A 14,959-nucleotide genomic window follows, 5' to 3' on the forward strand; every position below is an offset into this window, starting at 1 on the left:
AACAGTATGTTGTTGACTAATTAATTTGTATGATAAATTCATACAAATTTTCAATACATTGCTTTAAAAGGCAGAAAGAAAATGTGAGAAAAACAAAAACATATAAAATAAAGAGGTTCACTTGTTACCAGTGTGTCCGGATTCTTGGTGTCTTGAACAAATAATTGGACAAAATGCACAAACAAAGCAAGGAAAGAAGGAAACAACAAAAGCAAAGATTTACTGAAAATGAAAGCACCCTCCACATGATGGGAGTGGGCCGAGAATAGGGGCTCAAGAGCCCCATTACAGAATTTTCTGCAGTTTAAACACCCTCTAGAGGTTTCCACTGGATACCTGGTGTATGCCATATGTAAATGAAGACGATGAAGTAAAGTTACAAAGTCATTTACTTGGTGTACGCCCTATGTAGATATTTCCTGTCATAGATGCAGGCAGTGTTTCCATTTGATTTAGTTCTAGGAAGTCAGCATGAATCGGCCTTATGTTCCCTGCCTCCAGACCCTATTCTTCTGCTTCACACTATCCACAAAAAGAGAAACTTTAAAACTGAGAATAGAAAACCATAAAAATTTTAAAGAAATGGGATTTTTCATACTGAAAGTGTTCCCTGAATGCTGAGCAGAATATATATATAAAAGTCATCCACATCACCATGAGTTTTAGACATTACACATAAAGCAAATAAAAACAAATAAAGAAGAAACTGCTCCTTTAAAAAAAATCAGGTCAGAGTTCTTAACAGCCATTATATATGTTATAAACAAATAGAGCAAATTCTTCATACTTTAAAAAAAATATGAGTTTGAACCTAGAATTATATCAAACCAAACTACCAAAGAAGTGTGAGGCAAAACTGTAGGTAGTTTTAGCCAAGGAAATAGTCAGATTTTTCTTTTTTTGCCAAGCACTAAGTTAAAATGTTAGTAATTTAATTTTTTAAAACATATCTGTATAGGCTGATAAAATATCAGTGGGGCTTATATATGTGTTTGCTATCTAAGACATAAATTTATGGAGACAGTTTTTATGTATCTGGAATTTACCCTGACAAGACAGTCTTAACATTCCTCTCAACTTGATGAAATTTTTGAAAGGTTTCTTCCTGACTATAGGCCCCTGATGTCCCTTTTCTGACATTTACTTTAAAAAACTTGTAATTGTATATTCTTTCTCTGCCTCTTTAAGTTGTAAATCTTCTCACAGCCTCTTGACAGTTTCACAACCAGAAATAAATTTCTCAAGGACCTGGGAGCCATCCTTTCGAAATGTAATCATCAAGAAAGTGCCTTTATCTTCCAGTCTCTGTGGGAGGGTAGGAACCTAATTTTAATAAGCTCTAATTAACAAATGCAGATGACCAACCCCCCGACTAAGTTCATCCAATACTTTTCCCATTAGCTCACCTCTATGCTTAAAAATTCTCCACTGGCCAGCGCGGTGGCTCACGCCTGTGGTCCCAGCACTTTGGGAGGCCGAGCTGGGTGGATCACCTGAGGTTGGAAGTTCCAGACCAGCCTGACCAACATGGAGAAACCCCGTCTCTACTAAAAATACAAAATTAGATGGGCGTGCTGGCGCATGCCTGTAATCCCAGCACTCGGGAGGCTGAAGCAGGACAATCACTTGAACCTGGGAGGTGGAATTTGCAGAACCCGGGACCTGAGATCGCGCCATTGCACTCCAGCCTGGGCAACAAGAGCAGAAACTCTGCCTCAAGAAACAAAACAAAACAAAAAACAAAAACTCTCCACCTTTGTTTCAGTGGTGTTCAGTTTCTCTGCCCTTTTCTATAATACTAGTCTTCACCCCTATTGCAATAGTCTTCAATGAACTCGTTCTCTGTTTAATTCTGTCCACTGTAACTTCTCTTTGACAGCTCCAGGATTGATCATATGACATTGCAAATGCTGTAACCAGAGCTGGTTACTTCCAGTGTTTCAGCTCTCCATATCTCAGTTAACATCCTTAATTACCATATTAAATTTCAGAAATAGATTTTCTATGTGAATCTACCTGGGAAACAAGGAAATTAATGACAGAATTAAACATGGGAATCGACCTAGAAACCAGTAACAGAAAGAGCTAGGAAATCTCAGAATACTTTGAGATTAAACAACACATTTTATTAACTTTTTAAATTTTATTTTATTTTAAGTTTCAGGATACATGTGCAGGATATGCAGATTTGTTACATAGGTAAATGGGTGCCATGGTGGATGGCTGTACCCATCAACCCATCACCTAGATGTTAAGTGCAGCATGCATTAGCTATTCTTCCTGATGTTCTCTCTCCCCTTACCCAACCCGTGCAGGCCCCAGTGTGTGAACAACACACTTTTAAATAACACGTGTATCAAAAAATAACTGTCAAGAGAAATTTAGAAATAATTTGAATTAAATGAAAATAAAAAATACAACTTACTAAAATCTATGGACTGCAGCCAAAGTAATGTTTAAAGGTAGATTTATAGCTTTCAGTGCATATGTTATAAATAAATAAAGATGTAAAATGAGTAATACACTTCTCACCTTAGAAAAATAGAAAAAGACAAGCAAATTAAATCCAAAGTAAACTGAAAAAAAATGAAATAATAAGAATTAGAGCAGAAATCGATGAAATAAAACACAGGAACTAAACAGAGAAATCAACAAAAACAAAACCTTGCTTTTTTCTTAAATAATAAAATCAATAAGCATCTAACCAGCTAACTACGGAAAATAAAAAGGATAAACAAATTACTAATATCAGAAATGAAAGAGGGGATATCACTACAGGTCCCAAGAACAATAAAAGGAAATAAAGGAATAATATGAACAACTCTATGTCCCAAATATGGTAAATTAGATAAAATTGACTAATTTCATTAAAGGCACAATGTGTCAAAATGTATACAACAAGAAATAGACAATGTGAACAGGCCTATATATTAAATAAAATGAATCATTAATTAATAAGTTTCTAAAACAGCATGTGGCCCCGATGGGTTTACCAGTGAATTATACCAGTGATTTCAGAAGAAATATTTCCTAAATCAGTCTATAAGGCAATATTGTGCTAATACCAAAATCAGAAAAAGACATTACAAGAAAACCAAAAACCACCATCTTTCATATACATACATGCTAAAATCTTCAACAAAATTAGATTGTTAACATTTCACGTTTGCTATTCTGGGTCACTTGCCTCTTTACAAAAACTTTAGAATCAGTTGATATTTATAAAATAACTTACTGGATTTGGATTGCATGAAATTTATAGATCCATATTGAGAATCTATAGACCAACTTAGCAAGAACTGATGTCTTGACAATATTGAGTCTTACTACTCATGAACATGGAATATCTCTTTATTTTCTTAGTTTTTAAAATGTCTTTTCTCAGACTTTTATAGTTTTACTTATAGGTCTTGAATATATTTTGTAGAAGTTATACCTAAGAATTTTATTCTGAGGGTGCACTATTATTTATAAGGAGACTTAGAAACTTTTGTACAAAGATAATTGATAGCTGCAGGACTTTATTATACTTATTGGAGTCTTATTTTGGTTTTTCTGAAAACATCCTCTGTCGAAGATGCCTGTGATCTGCATAGGCTATCTTTGTGGTGGAAACTTCTGTGACTCCGGGCTTGCTTAAAATATTTAAACTAATATAGGGAGGGGAGGGAGCTCAGAAATTGTTCACCTACACAAGGTTTTGTTTCATTTTGTTTTTTTTAAGATTTATTTGTTGAATTGTCTGACTCCATTTGGTAAACAAAAACATCACAAAAATTACATTAGCAACTTTAAAGGACAGCAAGCCATGAAAAATATTCATATAACTTCCACTAGTAATCTTATTTTCAGAATAAATTCTAATAAAATAATCCAAATGGTAAAATATTGCATGTGTAATAATTAGCTTAGAATAGATAAATTGCAAAATGGCCATAAACATAGAATAAGAATAAAAAAGAAGCAATTATAAGAAGATACATACTTGATAAATCATGTTTTAAGTACTACATATTTAACAAATATGTATTTTAAATGTTGGCAAAATAATCTTTTTAAATCTAAAATTTCATAGCGATATGAATCCAATCTATAATATCATAAATGAAGTATAGCTCACAAATATGAATTTTAATTGTATATATAATTAGTCATATTCACTCAAGGTCTTTGCTTTTAAGCCAGTTGGCATTTGGACTAATTTATTTGCTCCCTATTCATTCAAAATTTTCCATTTTATAATAAGATTTATTTATTTTGTGATAAATATGTTGATTTTTTTTTTCCAGAAGTAATTTCCTATTGGGTAGTGTTTCACTGTATGATCCTCCTTTTCTTTTCTCAATTTCCAGAATAAGACCTGGAGTGAGAAAGTCACTTTTCTTCAGATAAATTTTTCTTATCAGCTCATCATTGTCGGTCTCTGCACAATATCCACATTCTCTATTCTAAGTTATCAAAATTTAAAATGTAAATATATATACATATATATATGACAGAAGGAGCTGATGACAGCACTTCTGAGAGAAAGAGACTAAAAGGGCACAGAAAGGGCAGATCAGGTGGCCAATCACAAGCTCTGCCAGTTTTTTATTTTCATATAAACTAGTCCTAATTTTTCTGAGAAATCTTTAAAAGAAGGTATTTTACCCACATTAGAGGTACTATGAATCCCATAAATTTGCAACTGTCAGCATCAGAGCTAAAAGAGATTTGAAAATAGATATTGCCTGTTTATGTATTTTGAATTAAAATGAAGCTTTCTTTACTCACAATGATGTGGGAATGTAATACTATGTCTTTATGTAAATATCATGATAAACCTTGATAAACTGTGGACTCTGAAGTCTGGCAAAGAGTTAAGAAACACCAGTGTAAAATACGACAGCTATAGATGGGACAGCAGAAAACTAAATAACAATTTGCCTCATTATTTTTGTTCTGTGATCACCTTTTTTGTAGAATATTGGGCTTATTTTCTTTAAAAATATTCAATGTGCAAAGAATTTATAGTTCATCTCAACCTATTTTATCAGTCATTATTACAGTTACAATTCCTTCGGCACTTTTCCTCTAAACTTAAAGAATACAGAACCTATTGTTTCATTAAATATTTATTTTTTCACTGATATTTTGAAGAGTAATATCCATAGAGTCTAGATAAACCTCCATAGGTATGAACTTCTAAAATACAAGCTGGACAGATGCTCTCTGAATGTACAATGGGGAAAAAGTATTTTCCAGCTGTGTAAGATTATAGTCAGCCTAGGTATTATAAAGCAGATCATTGAATTAATGTAAAAAATCACTGATATTAAAGGTTATTAAAGCATTCTTAGACTTCCAATGCTACACTATTTTTCTAGAGGATAATTTGTACATTGGGAGATTAAAACTAAATGCGAGAAAAATACCAGTAACTTGGAGCTTTGCATCATTATTTATTTATATTCAAGAAAAATATAATAAAATGAATCATACTAAATTTTTATTTTCCACAAATGGCTTCTAGGAAAACCTGTGATTTAGAGACACACATATGTATTTATTTAGCTAGGATTTTTGATTTGTTGTATGAGGCACTGTGAAGGATGTTTGAGATGCATCATGAATAAAACACTTCCTCCATTCTGGGTACCAAAAATACAAGAATATAATGATTTTGTAATTGCTAGCAAGTAGCAGGAGCAAGTAAGAGTGGCTACTGAGATCAGTCACAATGGTTCACGCCTGTAATCCCAATACTTTTGGAGGCTGAGGCAGGAAGATTGCTTGAGGCCAGGACTTTAAGATGAGCTTGGGCAACACTGTGAGACCTTATCCCTTTAAAAAAGTAAAAAATTAGCCAGGTGTAGTGGCACACATCTGTAGTCCCAGCTACTTGAGAGTCTGAGGCAGGAGGATCACTCCAGCCTAGGAGATGAAGACTATACTGAGCTATGATCATGCCACTGCACTGCAGCCTAGGCAACAGAGTGAGACCTGTCTCAAATTAATAAAATAATAAAATAAAATTTAAGAGTGGCAATATATTAACAGACTGAAGCTCTGGTACATAATAGGTGAAAAAAATGTAATAAGGAAATGTCTAATAATATATCAGTATAAAGGGGTGGGTGTGTGTGTGTGTGTGTGTGTAAATCAAGAATATGGGACAGTGTGGGATGGCTGAAAGAAAATACCACAGCCAGACAGTGAGAAACAAGTGAGATCAAGATACCCCAGGGACAGGAGAATAAAAACCCTCAGAATGCATAATAATCTTGCAGCAGAATATAGATTATAGGTTTGTTTGACACTATGCTTGAGTTACAAATGTCTGAGCCAAAACTTGAGGGATAAAGTAGGATTTTGTTAATTGGCATTGGAGCAGCAAAAGATATTAGGGGGAATAGAATGGGAGAAGGAGACAGTTCAGGTGGCGGAAATGGCATATGCAAAGCAAATATTAAAGAGTTCATAGATTATTTAGTAAGCATAACATTTTATCAGAAGAGTGAAAAGCAAGCTTACATTCACTTCCACTTCCTCTTAATATACTCAGAGTATACTGTGCAGTTTTTGTGCTCTAAAGCACTGGTTTTGGAAGAGAACAACTTCTCAGCAGTCACCTGAAGTTTTATTTGTTTGCTTTTTATTGTTCCTCAGCCCAATCTATGCCATTTTTAAGTGCACATCCTGGAATCCTCGCAGTGAAGATTTTCTAGGGTATTTTACCATTCATTTCTCAATTATACTTTTGTTGCAAGACAATACTACTGCAAGTTCTTTAACTTCCTAATGATAATTAAACCACAGATGCATAATTCAATGTATCCAAGCTTAAACAAATTAAGTCAAATAAAATTCCAGTGTGTTCCTCATCTGAAAACATAAAGTCTTATATAGAAATTTGCATTCTCTCTTGAAAAGGAATATTTTATCATTCAGTTATGTTTTCAAGTGGATAAAAGGCAATAATTTATCATCTATCACAGAGTCCATCTTATGAATTTATTTTGTATATGTAATAACACTGTGAGTAGAAAGACCTCTTAGATGGCGTCAGTGGCTATCATATGTTCTATATGAATAAACAAGATATTCTGAACAATTGAGAAATAAAAGATTATTTTTATAAATCTACCAATGGATAATTCAACAAACATCTATTGAGAGCTATATATGATGTCACTCACTGAACACATATGTTAATAAGGTATAATTGTCAAGAAGTTAATAATCAAATGAGGGAAACTGAGAAGCTGGAGTTTACATAACAATGCTGATCATGTTAATAAAGGTATGCACAAGATACACTGGAAGCATTAAAGAGAAGCTGCCAACTTCTTTGTAGGAGAGGAAAGATTTCACATGAATAGAGAAAAGCCTGGTAAAGTCATAGAGGAAAAATTTTTAGGGAGATAATATGCCATTTTGAAAAATATTAGCAATACTTACCATTTGATAGTTGAAATACTGGGTACCACTCTTTTATTTTTCCAGGTATGAGAAAAACCTGTTGTTTTTGTTTAGTTGCTGTTTTTACAATTGTTTATCTCAAGGCATAACGTGAGTTTTCAAAATTTTATTTGTTATTTGCTTTTGCTTTTGACAGGTGGATGTAATGTACATGTTTACCAATTATGGCAGCAAGGCACAGTGTCAATTTGCTATTTCATTTTCTCCTTGTATTTAGGTTCCTCTAAAGCATGATTTCAGCATTTAATTATATTAAGTAATTTTCTGTTTAATGTTGGAAATTTTATGCTTTGTGTTTCTCCTTTACCATGATTGCCACAAGATACATTAATTAATATATAAAAACGCCATGTTATGGTTAACAAAACTGTGAGTACAATACTTGATTATCCTAAGGCTTAAGAATTAATGTTCCTTTAGGTACTGTACTCCAAAGCACCTATTACAGAACCGCAATTCAATCACACCTATAGCCAGAAATAGGTTTTATTGACCTTATGATCTCATCCTGACCACTTCGAGGCTAGAAAAATAATGATATGATTCATTTCTACCGGGGTGGCCAGCAGGACATATCAATCCAAGGGTATCTTTTATTTAAACAATTATTTATTTTTAAAATCAGCACATGTTTGAATATACTTGATCTGTGAGGAAGAAACATTTGTTACAGCACATAAGGATAGATTTCCATTAGCTATAGAATACATGCTATGCTAATTTGTGAGAGACCACTTAGGCATCAAATACACAAATGAAGTACAGTCCTAACTAAAACATGAGTTCTTAATAAACTTTGTAAATAACCACATGGTCATGAATAGTGAGGAACCTTGTCAGTATGCTTTGTTCCATATATAACAATAGTTCTGAGTAATTTTGTAGGCAAGGTAAGTCTATTCAATCTGTATGTCTATATTTCTACTCTCGGTAGATCCATTACCTTTAACCTTTCCTAATGATTTAGTATCTTATACTTAAGAATTTTTATAAGCTATATTTTCCGGATTGTGTAGGGCCAACTTGAATAAGAAACTAGATAATGTTTCATTAAAGTTTATATAAATATAACCTGTTACGTTTATTATAGCTAAGGTAGAAAAGAAAAGGATGTTTCTCTATGTCCATTAGAAAACAGAACTTTGGCCATAATAAATCCACTTTATTAGCTCCTAACAAATTAATTATTGTTGTGATTATCTTGGTGTAGTTAAGAATATTCATGCACGAAGTAGTCAGCTACTAGGATAAGAGAGCTTTGGAAATCTTAACTCAGTTTCACAAGATGAAAAGGATCTCTTTATAGTGAAAATATCTGTTTGAACTTGAGAAGCCTGTCCATGGGTTTATGCCCTGAAATATTAATTGTAAAAACTAACTGTGAGTGTTATGTACTGAGTTATTCTTTTGAGCTTTTTTCAGAATAGTTATACAGCAGCCTGTAAACAAGGGTAAGGGAAGTGAAGAAACTATCTGTCAATAATCAGATTATAAGATTCTGGTTAATTTAATGCAAGATACTGCAATTTCAGAATGAAGGAGAATGGAATGCTTTACTGAGATAATGTTCAGTTCATAACGATTAAATCAATGACAATCCTGACAGTAAGAAAATATTGTGAACAGTGAAGTATTGACAAATCTCCAGAAACGTCTAATTCATCTAAGAAAGTGTTTGTTGTGCTGGTCATGAATTGACGAGAGATTACAAAATACTCTTATAAATCAACTTGATGGCAGTTACTGACATTCTATATACGTGAGCATGATTGTGCTTTTTTCCGTCTTGAAAGGGACACAACCCCTGAAATATTTTTTAACATGCCCCTAATATCTTTTTAACCTAGAGAACCTGTTTTTGGTTTTTATTTTTATTTATTTATTTATTTATTTATTTTAAGACAGAGTCTCACTCTCTCACCCAGGCTGGAGTGCAGTGGCGCGATCTCGGCTCACTGCAACCTCCGTCTCCCGGGTTCAAGTGAGAGAAACTGTTTTAATTTCTCCTTTTGGTTTGTCAACACTTTCCATAATGAAGGGTTTAAAACCAGTACAGTTGTCTGTATATTGTAAGCTAATTAAAAATACAATACAGAGACTATCAATAATACATAAACTTTTTGTATCCCTTCTGTTGTAATATGAGGGAAAAGAACTTGGGATCAATTACTTTTCTAGGAAATCTCAAAGGTATTCTGGGTATAAAGAAGTCTAACAGTTTTATTATTTAGAAATGAGTTCTTAAATTTGATTTAAGAAAGCCCATATCAAAAAGATGTGTTAGAAAATACAAGACAAGATAATAATCTTTAGTATCTAAAGAGAATAAATGGTTTCAATTTTGATGTAAAGTGACAATATTTAAGGTGAACACAAGAAGTAATAATTATTAGAAAATCTATCCTTTCAAAAGTGAAAAATACTTGTTAATAATTTAAAAAATGAAAAAAGAGGTACATAAAGTAACAGGCTTTAAATTGAGGGCATTTGGGCATTATTAGGAACCTCATCCATCTAATCATCGAATACCTTTTTATTTTTGCATTTTCATGTAAACAGCAGGATATATTTGTCTTTTTAAAGGCAAGAAAAAAATTATTTCACTTTTTTGCATAGAACCCGCATAAAATTTTGCATTATTCACAATCTATAAAAATTTGCCCAACTTTGTTGGCCTTTAATATATTTCTTTTAAAATTTGTCTTTCAGATTTGTGATTATATATGTATTACATATAATTATATATGTGTATTATGTATATATTATATATGTTATATACATATTCACAATCTGGCACAACAGGACTTTTTTTAAGACAGAACTTATTTATATGAACAAAATATTTCAACGAATAAAATACATCCATTATCTTAGGTATACATTCATGTTTCTTTAAAATTATTATACCTAGCGTAGTGAACCTAGGTATACAAATTTTGTTCCCATTAAGACACTGAAAAACTGTGGAAGTAATTAAAGGTGAACTGTCATCCACTTGTACCTTAGCAAATCCACATATCTCCCGTAAGGCAATCCTTCCATAGGCATACATGTCCTTTTTTAAAAAAAAATTAATAGACTTTACGTTTTAGGACATTTCGATATGTATATACGAGTTGAGAGGATGGTACAGAGAGTTCCCAAATACCTCATACCCAGTTTCTCCTTAACATCTTACACTGGTATGTTACAATTGTGATAATTAACAAAGCAGTATTAATATACTGTTATTTACTATAATCCATAATTTATTTAGAGTTCTGTACTTTTTGCCTAATGCTGTGTGTGTGTGTGCGTGTGTGTGTGTGTGTTTGACTGTTTGTGTGTGTGTCTCCAGCATCCCATTCAGGGCACTACATTATATTTGCTCATTCTGTCTCCTTAGGCTCCTTTTTGCTGTGGCAGTTTCTCAGACTTTTATTATTTTTATGACCTCAACAGATATGAGGAGTACAGGTCAGGTATATTGTGTAAGACGCTCCAGTTTGGAATGTGTCTGATGCTTTTCTTATAATAAAATTGTGGTCACGAGTTATTGAGAGGAAGATGACAGAGAAAAAGACCACCATGTTTATCACATCAAATCAAAGATACATTCTATCAACCTGACATACCTCTGTTGGTGTTGGCCTTGACGACCTAACTAAGCTAGCGTTTATCAGATTTCTCCACTGTGAAGTTATTCTTTTTTCCTCATTTCATGCTGTATTTTTTGGAAGAAAGTTACTATGTGCAGCTTCCAATTATGAAGTGGGTAGTTATGCTGTCCTTCCTTAAGGGTGGAGTATCTATACAAATTATGAAGAATTCTTATGCTTGTGTGTTTACCTCTTTTCCCCCATTCATATATTTATTTACTCATTTATTTGTATAGGTATAGAATAATAGATATGTATTTTATGCTTTGGATTATAATCTGGTACTACTTTTGTTATTTATTTTGTTGCTCAAATTGTTCCAACTTTGGCCATTGGGAGCTCTTTCAGTTTGCTTCTGTATCGTTCCTACATGCCCCTATTATATTGGGATTTTTAGCACCTCCTTATAAATTACGAGATGCTTCAGACTCATCTTGTATATTTCCTGTCCCAGTCCTAGATGCAGTCGCTTCTCCAAGGAGTCTTGGTTCTTTTAATTGGAAAACAGTATTAGAAAGCAAGATCTAGGATCTAGGTGTGCTCCTTGATAATCAGGTATCTTTTATTGTATGCTCTCTTAGCTGACAAATCAATGTTATGTCTGTGTGTTTAAAAACCTGTGTATAGGCACAAGTCTATAAGTATTTCTGTATGTAATGATATCTATTTGTGTTAAGCTAAACATGAGTTCATACAGCTGTTCCAACTCTGATCTATTGTCACATGGTTCACTCGAGATTGTTCCCCTTATCTGTGGATTCCCACTCCAACAGTTAGAAACCTGAATGCAACCATCTGCCATTCATTTGGTTAATTGTTCAACTGCAGTATCCATATATGTGTAGCAATATCAGAACTATTAACCTTTAGCTCCATGGAAAAAATGTTGTCAGCTAGAATACACGTTTGTGCAATTTCTTTTCTCTTTAGTCCTACAGACCCCAGTCATTTCCAGACTGACTTAGGTCATCACTTTTCTCCATATCCCATTCAATGAGGTTGGTACATACATGTGTGATACAGATAGATTTACTCATCACAGTCTGCATTCCTTCCTGGAATCCCCTGACCTCCTAAACGATGTTTTAAAACTTGCATATATTAAGGTTCACCTTTGTGCTCTAAAACTCTATGGGTTTTAACAAATGCATAATGCCAGGTATCTAGCGACACACAGAATAGTTTCACTGTGTGAAAACTCTCATTCTTCATCTATTTATTCTCTCCCACTTCATCCGAACCCCTGGCAACCACTGTTTTCTGTTTACTGTCTTGATAGTTTTGTCTTTTCAGAATTTCATAAAATTAGGAGCATATAGTATATAGCATTTTCAGGCTTTTTTGAGGCAAGAAGCATTTGGGGTTCTTCCCTGTTTTTCTCTGTCCTAAAAACTCTATTTTTTCTGTCACTGAATAACTTTACCTTACATGGCTGTATTCCAGTTATTATTATTTTTTTAACCCGGTCACCTATTGAAGGATATCTTGGTTATTGACAGCTTTTGATGATTATGAAAAAGGCTGCCATAAATATTTACATGCAGTACTTTGTGTAGATTTATGTTTTCAAATCAACTGGGTAAATACTTAGAAGCTCAAGTGCTGTGTCACATGATAAAACTATTTTAGGAAATTTCCAAAGTGGCTCTACCATTTTGCATTCCTAACAGCAGCGAATGAGAGTTTCTATTGCTCCACATTTTCCCCAGCACTTGGTATTGTTGTTGCTGTTGTTTCAAATTTTATCCATTCAAAAATGTTTATAGAATCTGACAAAAAAAGCAATGGGGAAACGATTTGCTATTTAATAAATGGTGGTGGAAGAACTGACTAGCTATGTGCAGAAAATTAAAACTGGACTCCTTCCTTACACCTTTACAAAATTAACTTAAGATGGATTAAAGACTTAAATGTAAAACCCAAAACTTTAAAAACCTTAGAAGAAAATCTAGGCAATACCATTCAGGACATAGCCACAGGCAAAAATTTCATGCTGAAAATGCCAAAAGCAATTGCAACAAAAGCAAAAATTGACAATGGGATTTAATTAAACTAAAGAGCTTCTGCACAGCAAAAGAAACTATCATCAGAATGAAGAGACGGCCTACAGAGTGGGAGAAAATTTTTGCAATCTATCCATCTGACAAAGGTCCAATATCCAGAGTATACAAGAGCTTAAACAAATTCACAAAAAAAACCCAAACAATCCAATTCAAAAGTAGGCAAAGAACATGAACAGACACTTCTCAAAAAAAAAACATTCATGTGGCCAACAACCATGAAAAAAAGCTCAACGTCACTGATCATTAGAGAAATGCAAATCAAAACCACAATGAGATCCCATCTTATGCCAGTCAGAATAGCGATTATTAAAAAGTCCATCAAGAACAGATGCTGGCAAGATTGCAAAGAAAAAAGAACACTTTGACACTGTTGGTGGGAGAGTAAATTAGTTCAATCACAGTGGAAGAAAGTGTGGTGATCCCTCCAAGATCTAGAAGCAGAAATACCATTTGACCCTGCAATGTCATTACTGGGTATATACCCGAAGGAACACCAATCATCCTGTTATAGATACATGCACACATATGTTCATTGCAGCACTATTCACAATAGCAAAGACATGGAATCAACCCATATGTCCATCAATTATAGACGGATAAAGAATATGTGGTACATGTATACCATGGAACACTATGCAGCCATAAAAAGGAACGAAATCATGTTGTTTGCAGGGACTTGAATGGAGGTGGACGCCATTACCCTCAGCAAACTAATGCGGGAACAGAAAGTCAAACATCATATGTTCTCACTTATAAGTTGGAACTGAACAATGAGAACACATGGACACATGTGGGGGAACAGCACACACTGGGGCCTGTCATGGTGGAATGGGGAGGAAGAGCATCAGTAAGAATAGCTAATGGATGCTGGGTTTAATACCTAGGTGATAGGTTGATCTGTGCAGCAGACCACCATGGCACATGTTTACCTATGTAGTAAACCTGAACATCCTGCACATATATCCAGGAACTTAAAATAAAATTTGAAGAAAAAAGTTTGTTGTAAGTAGTATCTCATCGTTGTTTTGATTTGCAATTCCCTAATGACCAATAGTGTTTAACATTTTTCCGTACGCTTATTTGCCCTCTATATATTTTCTCTAGTGGGCTATCTGTTCAAATTTTTTGCCCATTCTCAATTGTTTTTAGTTTTGTTCTTAAATTGTTGGCTTTAAGAGTCCTATTTTTTTAGATTTTAGATAAAAGTCCCTTATAAGATACATGGTTTGCAAATATTTTCTTTGTTGATTTGTGTTTTGATTCTCTTAATAGCATCTTCGGCAGGAGACCAATTTAAATTTTATGGTTATTATATAATAAATGGATAAATTACAAGTTAATAATTAATGATTAATACATTATTTATTAATATTAATAGTTATGTTATTTTTCTCTTCTTGGATAATGCCTTTAGTATTGTTTTAAAAATTTATTGTCAAACCTAAGGTCACTTAGATTTTCTCCTATGTATCCATTTAGATATATAATTTAATCTAATAATTTACTTTATTTAATCTGATGCATATCACCATACAAAAAACACACAGATTACTACTACTATTGTAAGTGTTCATAAATATTTCACTTAGATATTTTAAGTGGAATAAGTAAATTACATAATGTTCAGCAATACCTGAAGTCCATAAGAGCTTACTGCTTTTTGAAGATACCAAATAATAATATTTAATTAAATTGTTCACATTATTTTTACATTTTTATACCTTTAAACCATTTGTGGGGAAAAAATACCACAACCAACAAAACTTAGCCAAAAATTTAACTGGGGAAATTGACATA

The sequence above is a fragment of the Pan troglodytes genome, chromosome 5 (genome assembly GCF_028858775.2).
Source record: "Pan troglodytes isolate AG18354 chromosome 5, NHGRI_mPanTro3-v2.0_pri, whole genome shotgun sequence".
Lineage (NCBI taxonomy): Eukaryota > Metazoa > Chordata > Mammalia > Primates > Hominidae > Pan > Pan troglodytes.